Source organism: Canis lupus, chromosome 4 (assembly GCF_003254725.2).
Source record: "Canis lupus dingo isolate Sandy chromosome 4, ASM325472v2, whole genome shotgun sequence".
NCBI classification, from domain to species: domain Eukaryota; kingdom Metazoa; phylum Chordata; class Mammalia; order Carnivora; family Canidae; genus Canis; species Canis lupus.
Window position 1 is genome coordinate 21,533,437 of NC_064246.1, and position 13,621 is coordinate 21,547,057.

At 39.1% G+C, this 13,621-nt stretch overlaps 1 protein-coding gene across 1 annotated transcript in view; it reads right to left on the reverse strand.

Annotated features, from left to right (window-relative positions):
• The window catches only part of PPA1 (inorganic pyrophosphatase 1), a 36,463-nt gene that overhangs the window by 19,233 nt on the left and 3,609 nt on the right, over nt 1-13,621 (reverse strand). The gene's annotated exons all lie outside the window — the stretch shown is intronic.

Below are 13,621 nucleotides of genomic sequence, written 5' to 3' on the forward strand. Positions count from 1 at the left end.
CAATGACAGTGCAATTGCTGAGGATGTTTTCGGAACTCTGATTTCAGAGGCAGTTTGTAAGACAAACCCAAGTCCATTTAGTTACTTTGTCATACTTTAGTTTTAGCCTCATACAAAATCAATCAACTCGATTACCCACATCATTCTCCCAACTTGGCTGTTTTTAAAAAATCAAGTACTCCTTGAAAAGACAAGAAGTTTGACACTGAAGAGCACATAAGTTCCAAAAATATTTTGATTCATGGCAGTGCTACTGTAATTAGTTTACAGCCTTAAACTGAGCTTTAAATGGTCAAATTTATTTTTACCAAGAGATCAAACTTTTTTTAAAAAAGATATTATTTATTTATTCATGAGAGACACAGAGAGAGAGGCAGAGACACAGGCAGAGGGAGAAGCAGGCTCCATGCAGAGAGCCTGATGCAGGACTCGATCCTGGATCCTGGGATCATGCTCTGACCCCAAGGCAGATGCTCGACCACTGAGCCACCCAGGCATCCCGGGATCAAACTTTAAATGCAGTTTTCCAATTTACAGCCTCTGCAAAAGGCATACTATGAAGACAAATCTGCAATTATTCTTTTATAAAATGTATATTTTTTAAAGGGAGATTTCAACTGAAAATCACTTAGTTACACACTTCTTAGGATTACTTCTCTGCTACTTTGCATCACAAATAGGGACTGGTAAAAAGAGAGATAAGTGCTCTATCCCTGTAAGGTAAATACTATGTGGTTTAGAAAAAGTAACACATTGTTCATGGGTAGACCCAATCTTTGATTAAATTTCATTCTACCTACTATACGTTTTCAAGAACTGCATCTATCTTGTACACTACTCAGGTAGGTATTACAATGGAAGATCTTGGGACACTTGGGTGGCTCCGTGGTTGAGTGTCTGCCTTCAGCTCAGGGTGTGATCCCGAAGTCCTGGGATCGAGTCCCACATCAGACTCACTGCGAGGAGACTGCTTTTCCCTCTGCCTGTGTCTCTGTCTCCCTCTGTGTCTTTTATGAATTAATAAATAAAATCTAAAAAACATATATATATATTTTTACGAACTAATCATACGAGTCATACGAACAAGCAGCAATATCTTAAGGGTCCACAAGATGGCGCTGCTACCACGTGAAAGAGTGAGAAGCAAAAACCAAGGAGACTGGTTTTTGTTTTTTTAAGATTTTATTTATTCATTCATGAGAGACACAGAGAGATAGGCAGAGACAGAAGCAGAGGGAGAAGCAGGCTCCATGCAGGGAGCCTGACGTGGGACTCAATCCCGAGTCTCCAGGATCAGGCCCTGGCCCAAGGCAGGCGGTAAGCCACCCAAGGATTCCCAGAGATTGGTTTTTTTAAAGAAAGCATTACCAAATAAATAAATTACCTCAAGGGAAAAAGTAGCAAATAGAGGTAAAATATATGATTTCAAAATTTAGTAACTATATTTGTAGAACATTTTAATTGGATTACATGATAAATACGATGATAAATACAGAGCCTCAAAATACATGATAAATACATGATAAATATAGATCCTCAAAAACCACATTATATAATGATACAAAAACCCACATAACTATATATAATGGGAAGCAAGCAAGCAAAGAAAGAAAAGAATGACCAACATTACAGGAAAGAAAACATCTTTCTGAAAATGGTAATATAACTACTGCAAACACAAGAACTCCAAAACCGTGAAGGTTTGTTGCTTTTTAGAAATTAGGTAAGCCAAAAAATAGCAAGGAGTATCCTTAAAAAGTCTCAGAGCTGATTCATTCATTTTCTTTCAACAAATAATGAATCACTGATTGCCACTGTTCTGTTATTTTCCCAGGCCCTGAAGACTAGTGGTGAACAGAATAAAAGCTCCTTTTACTCCCTAAAAGTTGGATCTCCAAATTGGGTTGTTTCTGTGTGGAGTCCTCAGGCTACAGCCGGGGAGTCCACAAACCTGAGTGAGAGACCTTGTCTGTAAAATGAAATGTTTAACACATTTTCAAGTGTTTGGAGATGCTGTAGTGATTATTGTATCTTTTTTTTTTTTTTTTTTAAGATTTTATTTATTTATTCACGACAGACACAGAGAAAGAGAGAGGCAGAGACAGGCAGAGGGAGAAGCAGGCTCCATGCACCGGGAGCCTGACAGGGTACTCGATCCTGGGTCTCCAGGATCACACCCTGGGCTGAAGGTAGTGCTAAACCGCTGGGCCACCCAGGCTGCCCATTTATTATATCTTTTTTTAAAGCAATGAGCTTGGGATGCCTGAGTGGCTGAGGCTGAGCATCTACCTTTCGCTCAGGGCGTGATCCCGGAATCCAGGATCAAATCCCACATTGGGCTCCCTGCATGGAGCCTGCTTCTCCCTCTGCCTATGTCTCTTCCTCTCTCTCTGTGTCTCTTGTGAATGAATAAAATCTTTAAAAAAATTATTAAAAAAATAGGGATCCCTGGGTGGCGCAGCGGTTTGGCGCCTGCCTTTGGCCCAGGGCGCGATCCTGGAGACCCGGGATCGAATCCCACGTCGGGCTCCCGGTGCATGGAGCCTGCTTCTCCCTCTGCCTGTGTCTCTGCCTCTCCGTCTCTCTCTGTGTGACTATCATGAATAAATAAATAAAATCTTTAAAAAAAAAAAAAAAAAAAAAAAAAAAAAAAAAAATTATTAAAAAAATAAAATAAAGCAATGAGCTTATAGCTTTTAGTCATTATTCTCTCCAATTATTATCACAATATAGGTGTTACTTAAGTATTTTGATATACAACAGAGGAGCTTCATTCTTTAGCAGGAACTACTAGTACAGAATAGTTTATTCCTCCTAGATAACCATGGCAGCAATTCAGAGAGTTGTTCAGGTGACCAGTAATCCTTAGGATTTTCAGGGTAATATAAGTAATCCCAACCAATTACTCCATTGCCAGAAGCGCTTTTACTGTTAAATTATGCATTCTAATTGGAACTCCTATGCACTGTTCGTAGGAATGTAAGATGGAATAGCCACTGTGGAAAATGGCAATCCTCCCAAAAACTAAAAACAGAATTACCCTATGACCCAGCAATTCCACTTCTGGGTATTTACCCAAAAGAACTGAAAGCAGGGTCTTGAAGAGGCATTTGTACACCCATGTTCATAGCAGCATGATTCACAATATCTAAGCCCAAAAGAGGAAGAAAATTCTAACATGCTATAATGTGGCTGAACCCTGAAGATGTGATAAGTGAAAGAAGCCGGTCACAAAGGACAAAAATATTGTATGTTTCCACTTACCTGAGGTATCTAAAGAAGCCAAATTCAGACACACAGAGCCAAATTCTACACACAGAGTAGAGGGTAGCTGCCAGAGGATTGGCAGGAGGGATGGGGAGTTAGTGTTTAATGGGGGTGGAGTTTCAGTTTGGCAAGCCCAAGAGAGTTCTGGAGATGAAGGGTGGTTATGTTTGCACAACACTGTGAATGTACTCAATATCACTAAACCTTTTTTTTTTTTTTTTTTAATTTATGATAGTCACAGAGAGAGAGAGAGAGAGAGAGAGAGAGAGAGACACAGGCAGAGGGAGAAGCAGGCTCCATGCACCGGGAGCCCGATGTGGGATTCCATCCTGGGTCTCCAGGATCGCACCCTGGGCCAAAGGCAGGGGCTAAACCGCTGCGCCACCCAGGAATCCCTCAGTATCACTAAACTTAACAATGCTTACGACTGTCAATCTTATGTGGATTTTACAATTAACAATTAGGAAAAATTACGCATTCTCACGTTTCCAATGTTTATGCATTTAAAATACTGAGGACAAGGGGCGCCTGGGTGGCTCAGTAGGTTAAGTATCTGCCTTCGGCTCAGGTCATGATCCCAGGGTCCTGGGAGCAAGTCCCACATCAGGCTTCCTGCTCTGTAGGAGCCTGCTTCTCCCTTTCCTGCTCTCCCTGCTTGTGCTCTGTGAAATAATAAAATCTTTAAAAAAAATAAAATAAAATAAAATAGTGAGACAAGTTTTTAGGATATTTCGTACCCAGTTATGAATTCATGCCTTCTTTCACTAATCCCAACTGGTTTCAACTATGACTTAGCTCAATCCTAGACTTATTATCTTATTATCCCCATTTTTAGGGCTTCTCAGAACTCTGTTCTCCACCTCTACTCTGCTTTGATTCTCATCCCTGCTCTGGCATCTAGCTCCTTATTTATAGTTTCAGAGGAAGGAAGGAAGAGGTTAGCATCCCTTGTAGGAGGATTCTGACAAGCCTGTGGGAGGCAGAGGAAAGGCAAACCATAGCTTTAGCTCTGACTTCCCAAAGTTAGGCATATCAGTCTTACTTCTCAGATTTGTAATCATTTCATCAATAAGAACGTCAATGTCGAAGGTGTCCAGATTCCAAGATTAGAAATTTAAGGATAAAATTAATTACATCATTCTATTAAATTAAAAAGACTTTAAATACTTTTTAAATACTTTTGTATTTTAGGGACAGAAGAAATGTAACCTATATTTTGCTTAGTCTTTTCATTTCATATTATTTTGTATTTTAAATACTTTTAAATACTTTTGTATTTTAGGGACAGAAGAAATGTAACCTATATTTTGCTTAGTCTTTTCATTTCACTGATTAAATAGGGATATTATAGTGGTATGGTGATCATAGGTTTCGTCTCCAAACTGGTTAGTTTTCTTGTGGGTCAAATTAGTAGTCTAACGAGTTGTTGGCTAGTGAGCAGGCTATAGCTATTTGGTAGGCTATTATTACTAATGTAGTTAAGTATGTGTAAAGGGACCATGCTCTTAATATAATTATATCCCATCTCTGAATCTTAGTAGTAAAGTTAAATGGGTCTTTACTGGGGAACCTGTGACCACCTCATGATTTACAATCTGTTTCCAACACTGCATCTGAAGCCTAGTGAACATGACATGCTATAATGCAAAATTATGTCAGTGGCTTAAATTAGCATTTTCAAGTTAATCTATCGCATTTCTCTGGATAACTTCAGGAATCAAGGAACAAAGACTTAGGAAAAAATAATCAGTCTCTGATTCTATCCTCCTTACTTTTACTTTTCTGTTTTGCAGTAAAATTTACAGAAAAACAGTGGTAGTTAGGATTTTCTTCCAAATATATCTAGAGATTAGACATGAAGCAAGAGGCTAATAAAAAACAAGGGCAGCTTACCTTTTTTTTTTTTTTTTTTTTTTTTAAAAACCTATAGAATAGTTTTGGAGTATAAAATCCCTATCAGAAGAGTTCACATAAGGAAATGTTCCACCCCCATAGAGGAACTTTTGAAAAGGTATACCAGATTTCATCATTTCTAAGGTATTATACCTTACTAAGTACTCACCAAGTGACAAGGGCTCTTAACTCTTGATTTTAGGTTTTGGCTTCAAAGTTGGTTTTTTGATTACAGGATATACTCTAAACTATTATATGTAAATTGATTCCTCCTTGTGCACTGTCGGTGGGAATGTAAATCAGGTGCAGCCATTATGGAAAACAGTATGCTGGTTTCTCAAAACTCTAAAACTCGAACTACCATATAATCTAGCAATCCAATTTCTGGGTATATACCCCAAAGAAATTAAATCATAATCTTGAAGAGCACTCCCATGTGTGGGAATCTTATTTAGTTTTAAAAAAGGAAATCCTGCCTCTTATGACTACATGGATAAACGTGGAAGACATATGCTAAGTGAAATATATCAGTCAGATAGAGACAAATACTATCTGATCTCCCTTGTAAGTGGAATCCAAAAAAGTCAAACTCATAAAAACAGAGTAGAAAGGTGACTGCCAAAGGCTAGAGAAAAAGTGGAAATGCTGGTACAACTTTCCATTATAAGACAATTAAGTTCAGGAGATCTAATGTACACCATGGCTTAATGAAATTTGCTAAAAGAGCAGATATTAAGTATTCTTGTCACACACACACACACACACACACACACACACACACAAAGTAAATATGTCAGATGGTGAAGAGGTCTATTTGCTTAATTGGGGGAGATCATTTCACAATGTACACATATATAAAAACATTATATTATATACCTTAAATACATGACTATTTGTTAATCCTACCTCAATAGAGCTGAAAAAAATTAAAAAATTTTAAAACAAAAAAGTAAATGGGTTCCTGATTATTTCCTTGACAAAAGATGTCTATTTGAGCAGCTGATGGAAAAAAAAATATGATAAACAAAGCTCACACCCTATTCATTTAGAATTGTAACTTCACAAAGGAAAATATGATTTATGCCAACCAAAAAACTTTGCTCACTAAATTTAGTATTAAAAGTCCAGAGGAGATGGTTAACCTATTAAAATTTAAAACCCAAGGGCCCCTGGGTGGCTCAGTGGTTGAGCATCTGCCTTCAGCTTAGGTCCCACATCCAGCTCCCTGTGGGGAGCTTGCTTCTTCCTCTGCCTGTGTCTCTGCCTCTCTCTCTGTCTCTCATGAATAAATAAAAAAAAATTTTTTTAAATTTAAAACCCAAGAAACACCTTACAGTAATACTCATTTAGGTTTCCAAAAACACAGATTTCCTATTCCCGGCAATTCCAACAAACTCTACGGTATGTATCTATAGAAAGTAATAAAACTGGGCAGCCCCAGTAGCTCAGCAGTTTAGTGCTGCCTTGGGTCCAGGGCGTGGAGACCCAGGATTGAGTCCCACTCCTGCATGAAGCCTGCTCCTCCCTCTGCCTGTGTGTCTGCTTCTCTCTCTCTCTTTCTCTGTGTCTCTCATGAATGAATAAATAAAATCTTTATAAAAAAAAAAAAGTAATAAAACTTAATTGACATGCCATAGCTAAAAATAAGCTCCTCTCCAACCCTATCAGATGAGCTTTAAGAGAACTAAATTTTAAAAACAGATATTATAACTATAATCTGTTTACTTTCTTCTCTTTATAAAATTAAGCAGATGACTGCATTTTCAGGTGTCAAACTTTTCTATGATTTTCAAAAAATCCCTGCTTATCAGGGAGCCTTCTTTTTTCTCTCTCTCTCTCCCTCTGCCCCACCCTGCCCACTCCCTCACTCTCTTTCTCAAATAAATAAAATAAAATAAATCACAGGTTCTAAGCCAGAATGCCGGGGTTTCAAGCCTGTCACTGCAACTTACGAGTTCTAGCCGCTGATCCTGAACAACGGGGCTAATTAAAGAACCCAGCTCAGAGAATGACATGATCCCTAAATGATATAATCCACATAAGGACTTTAGCATAGTACCTAAGGTACAAGAAGCATTCAATAAATAGTATAACATATTTTTCTAAAGATTTATTTACTTATTTGAGAAAGAGAATGCTCATGAGAGGGACAGACAGAGAGGGGATACAGGCAGACAGCCCCCTGAGCACAAAACTCAATCCCAGGATCCTGAGATCATGACCTGAGCTGAAGAGCCAAATGCTCAATGGACTAAGCCACCCAGGCAACCCAGTAACAGTATTTTTTTTTAAGAATGCAATGATCTTTATGAGGCTTCATCAATAAGCTACATATACAGAAACATGGGACATCATCAGCCTAAAATGTAATCTAAAACGCTCACTAAGATTAACACTGCTCAGGGGTGAAGTAATCTGCTCAATTATCATTAGTGGTAAAACCAGGACTAAAAATAAAATCCAGATTCCTTACTCCTGATTCAGTGATTTTTACTCTATAAAATAGAGCTTTGAAAGGCTAAAGAAATAATCAGTCCTTGTGCTCAATATCATCATCCTATTTGTTTGGTTATTATTTACTGAGAATTTCCTAAAAGCCAGGCATTGTGGCTGTGTTATATGCGTATTTAATCATCCATCCCAACTCTATCTTTTTGACTGAATAGACCACAGAGATTATGGTTAGAATGTCTCTTTTCAAAATTTAGTCACCCGAAAGCTCATTTGAGGGGGAAAAATGAGTTTATTCTCAGTTATGACAAGCCAATTAAGTTTAATTGTCATCAGTTTTCATCTGTTCCTAGTTCTAACTTTGGCTTAGGAAACATGAAACCAAAAGATAAACAAAACAAAACAAAAATCCAGAAAACCCATTCCATAAACATACAAAGCGAAGGAAGAAAACCATGTTTAAATTATTAATTCAGTGACATTTAAAAAACTTCCATTTAAAAACTGTCTAATAAAAAAGAAACAGAAAATTCAAAACAAAACAAACCCTGTAAGGAAGTGAGTAATCAAAAAAGCATCCACTTGGGTATATCTCCTATAAAGGTTTCAGGTACCATGAGATGGTATCTTTAAGAAGTTAAGAATGATAAATGAGGGACGCCTGAGTGGCTCAACGGTTGAGCGTCTGCCTTTTTGACTGAGGGCGTGATCCCGGGATCTGGGATCGAGTCCCATATCCAGCTCCTCTCGGGGAGCCTGCTTCTCCTCCCTCTGCCTGTGTCTCTCATGAGTGAATAAAGAAAATTAAAAAAAAAAAAAAAAAAAAAAAGGATAAATGACTGCAGGGGTGCCTGGCTGGCTCAACCAGTGGAGCATGTGGCTCTCGATCTTATTCAAGCCCCATGTTGGGCTCAGAGATTGCTTAAAAATAAAATCTTCAAAAAAGAAAAAACTGAGAACGATACACAGGTGCAGAAAAGATTCTGTTAAATTCCTGAAGCATCAAGGTATTTGATTACAAGTTTGACCTTTTTTTTTAGAAGAGGAGAAAAGAAACATACTTCCATATTTATATATCCTCCCAACAGTCACTAATGGAAGCCTATATTATTAGAACAAATATGTAACACTGAAGCTTAAGATACAGAGCAGAAAAATATCAAACTTCTAAATGTAAATATCAAGTCATGATATTTAAGCACTTTAAGATTTAGATAAAGCTTAATCTACTCAGTGTTTCACACTTTTAGGCTATGTTCTGGATTTTAAAATTTCTCTTATCTCAGAGGTTTTATGTCAGAAGATACTCTGAGCTACAGGTACTTTTACATTTGACCCAAAAGAGACCTAGAGCAAATGACAAAATCCATCGAGTCCTTCCCTTCGCCTTCTTCTACTCATGGACTTGGAAATAATCCAAGCAGGGTGTTTGAGTCACAAGGATTCCCAGAACTCTCTGGGAATATATACCCTCAAAAACTGTCCACACGTGGATGGACCTAGAGGGTATTATGCTGAGTGAAGTAAGTCAATCGGAGAAGGACAAACATTATATGGTCTCTTATTTATTGTTTATTTATTTATTTCTTCAATTTATTTATTTATTTATGTATTTAATTAATTAATTATTATTATATTTGGGGAATATAAAGAATAGTGAAAGGGATTAAAGGGGAAGGGAGAGAAAATGAGTGGGAAATATCAGTGAGGGTGAAAAAAACATGAAAGATAGCTAACTCTGGGAAATGGTAGAAAGGGGTGGTAGAAAGGGAGGTGGGCGGGGGGTTGGGTGACTGGGTGACAGGGCACTGAGGGGGGCACTTGACAGGATGAGCACTGGGTGTTATACTATATGTTGGCAAATTGAACTTCAATTAAAAAAAAAAGGAGGCAGGGATCCCTGGGTGGCGCAGCGGTTTGGCGCCTGCCTTTGGCCCAGGGCAGGATCCTGGAGATCCGGGATCGAATCCCACGTCGGGCTCCCGGTGCATGGAGCCTGCTTCTCCCTCTGCCTGTGTCTCTGCCTCTCTCTCTCTCTCACTGTGTGCCTATCATGAATAAATAAAAATTAAAAAAAATAAAAAAAATAAAAAAATAAATAAAAAAGGAGGCAGCCCAGGTGGTTCAGCGGTTTAGCGCCGCCTTCAGCCCAGGGCGTGATCCTGGAGACCCGGGATGAAGTCCTGTGTCGGGCTCCCTGCGTGGAGCCTGCTTCTCTCCCTCTCTCTGTGTCTCTCATGAATAAATAAATAAAATCTTTTTTTAAAAAATTTTTTTAAAGGGCAGCCCGGTGGCTCAGGGGTTCAGTGCCTGCCTTCGGCCCAGGGCATGATCCTGGAGACCTGGGACTGAGTCCCACATCGGGCTCCCTGCATGGAGCCTGCTTCTCCCTCTGTGTCTCTGCCTCTCTCTCTCTCTCTCTCTCTGTCTCTCATGAATAAATAAATAAAATCTTAAAAAAAAAAAAAAAAAAAGCTGTCCACATTAAGAGGTCCTGACATGGAGCAGAATAGAAGTCTTTGGGCATTTTCCCTTAGCAGAGCCAACAGAGTTGTGTGAAAGGTACATTCCTTCATTATCACCCCTCAAATGACTGACCATATTAGTGATAAAGTCTATAGCCATACACATAACAATGTTACATGAACTTAATCACATTGGAATTTTTCAAAAAAAAAAATCACACTCTTCTGTAGCCAATGGAATTAATCAGATCCTTTATTTAGGCTATAATCCAAAATAATTTCTGGGCACCACACCCTTTTTGTGTTTTGTGTATACTAAACTTCCTTAAAAACAAAAGAACTCTTCCTGCTTCTCAGACAGGAATCTGAAGAGCTGAGGTTCACTGAGCTCTGGATCACTGGTAAAATCCAGAGTTGTTACAAGAGCTTGTGTTTTTTAAGCCAGCCCAGGGTGGTACAAAGGCTGTGTCTTCATTTGAGTAATCCCAGATTATCACCACAATCAGTCCCATACCAGACTTCAAGGAGTAGCAGAATAATCTGAGTGAAGATGTTTTACACGGCACCAAAATACAGTCTCCATTTCTTATTTTGGGGGTAACGAAGCAGTAAGAAAACTAGGCACTGCAGCTGCTATAAGCATCTGATCGTTGGCTAGAATATAGTCTGGTTACTTATAGCTATGGTCTGAAAGTTCGTGTCCCCTCTCAAATTCATTTGTTGAAATCCTCACCCTCAATGGTCATTGTACAGTAGGTGGGACTTTCGGAAAGTATTTAAGACATGACTCTGGAACCCTCATGAATGGGGTTAGTACCTTATAAAAGAGGCTCCAGAGAGATCCCTAGCCCCTTCCTCCACATAGGTACATAGCTAGAAGTCCACGACCAGAAATGGGCCCTCACCCAACCATGCTGGCACCCTGATCTCAGACCTTCAGGCCCCAGAACTGTGAGCAATAAATTTATTTTTTAATTAAAAAAAAAATGTTTAAAGATTTTATTTATTCATGAGAGACAGAGAGAGAGAGAGACAGAGACAGAGACAGAGAGACAGACAGGCAGAGGGAGAAAAGCAGGCTCCACGCAGGGAGCCCGATGTGGGAATCGATCCCAGGACTCCAGGATCACGCCCCGGGCTGAAGGTGGTGCTAAACCGCTGAGCCACCCGGGCTGCCCGAGCAGTAAATTTCTGCTGTTTATAAGCTACCCAGTCTACAGTGTTTTGTCAGAGTAGCCCAAAAGGACTAAGACACATACAAAATGCTCAGCGGTTGAGCATCTGCCTTCAGCCCAGGGCGTGATCCCGGATTCAGGGATCACGTCCCACAACAGACACCCTGTCAGGAGCCCACTTTTCCCTTTGCCTGTGTCTCTGCCTCTCTCTGTGTGAATCTTGTGAATAAATAAAATTTTCAAAAGAAATTTTTAAAAATCCTGCCCTATGTCAAGAAAATATTTTTTTCCTTAGCACATCTATATGTCAAGTCGATAAACTTTCGGTCATCATTTTATACTGCTTAACTACTCAAAATGCTGTGAGAGGGTATTGTGAAGTACTTTGATATTTATTTAATTATACACCAAACAGATAATCAAGCCAACCAAATGATGCCAATTCAAGAGGAAGGAAGGATCTTGCAGTTCATATCAACTCCCAGGAAATCATATGTAACAAATTAGTTTCTGAATAAATACAACTTTGAGAATCCCACAGGAGAACATGTGCCAATTAGAGGTCCCTGCTGTAACGGTGGCACATAATTGGCCTCTGGCTATTTGCTCCACTGTCTCCAGTTGGAGCCCAGCTCACGTAGGCTCCTCAGTAGCAACATGAGTTGGATTTTCTGCCAATGTCCAAGTGTCAATCTAGAACTGAAGCAAATTTCCTGGTAGTTCAGTGAATTCACCTATTTTTCTCATAGTCAAATACATAAAAGTAGCACATACAAAGACAAGATTTAATCTTTAATGCTATTCTAGGCATGCACTGGAATGAGATGTTCACATGTATTATGTATGGATTATCTAGCTAAGGAAGATTAATAAAATTTGCAGCATTTACAAGTCAAAAAAATTTGTACTCACTGTGAATCATGCTTCTTGGTTGAACAGTAAGAATTTTTTTTTTTAAGATTTTATTTTTGAATAATCTCTATACCCAACATGGGGCTCAAACTCCCAACCCGAGATCAAGATTCCCATTCTGCACGGACTAAGCCAGCTGGGTGCCTCAAAAAGAATTTTTTTTTTTTTAATTTATTTATTTATTCACAAGAGACACGCAGAGAGAAGCACAGACATAGGCAGAGGGAGAAGCAGGCACTCCATAGGGAGCTCAATGCAGGACTCAATCCAGGATTCCAGGATTATGACCTGAGCCAAAGGCAGACGCTTGACCACTGAGCCACCCAGGTGCCCCAAGAATTTTTAAAGATATAAAAAAGCAGCAGACATTTTTCCTTGTGTTGGTTCCTACATACTGTATAAGTTCTCCTATTGGGAAGGCATCTAAAACAAGCTATGAATTAAAAAAATAATAACTATTAAACACCTGTACAAGTAATGTATACTCTGTAAAAATACTAGAAAATATAAAAAGGCAAAAATGAAAATACAAACATAAAGAGACACTAGCAATTCTACTTCCAGAGGATCACAGACTATGTATATAGTTGTAGACATTTTTTCCTAGCCAAGTAAGATTCTTACCAATCTGTGGTAAACCTATCAATTTGTGAGGTTTCTTCAGCTCGCTGGTGTGCAAAGGAACAGACCTCTCTTTTTAGAAGTCTGTAGACTTAGAGTGCCTGGTTCAGTTGGTTAAGCATTCAACTCTTGATTTCGGTTCAGGTCATGATCTCAAGGTTGTGTGATGGAGCCCCACACTGGGCTCTGCGCTGGGCATGGAGTCTGCTGGAGATCGTCTCTCCCACTTCCCTCTCTTCCCTGCTCTTGTGCACTTGCCTTCTCTCTCAAAAAAAGTCTCTAGACTTAACCTTCTTATTAATACTACTTGTATCTTAAGTCTACCAATCCATTAAAAGTACTGCATTTTCTGGTAGTTACTGAATACTCTATAGTTTATTTTTGCTGTTTGATAAATATCCCATAACCCAAATATTATGCTGACTATCTGGTTAATTTTATTTTTATTATTATTATTTTTTTAATCTGGTTAATTTTAAAACCACTTATGAAGTACTAAGATTTTAGTTCCAAATACACATACAGAGAAGACCAATGTGATTCCTTTCTTTAAACCAAGGAAGCCGGCAGCCCAGGTGGCTCAGCAGTTTAGCACCACCTGCAGCCCAGGGTATGATCCTGGAGACCTCGATCGAGTCCCATGTCAGGCTCCCTGCATGGAGCCTGCTTCTCCCTCTGCCTGTGTCTCTGCCTCTCTCTCTCTCTCTCTCTTTGTCTTTCATGAATAAATAAATAAAATCTAAAAAAAAAACAAAAAACAAAAAACAAACCAACACCAAGGAAGCTTAGCCCTGCCAAGTGCAGGGCCTGAGGTGGGGGGCTTGATCCCAGGACTGT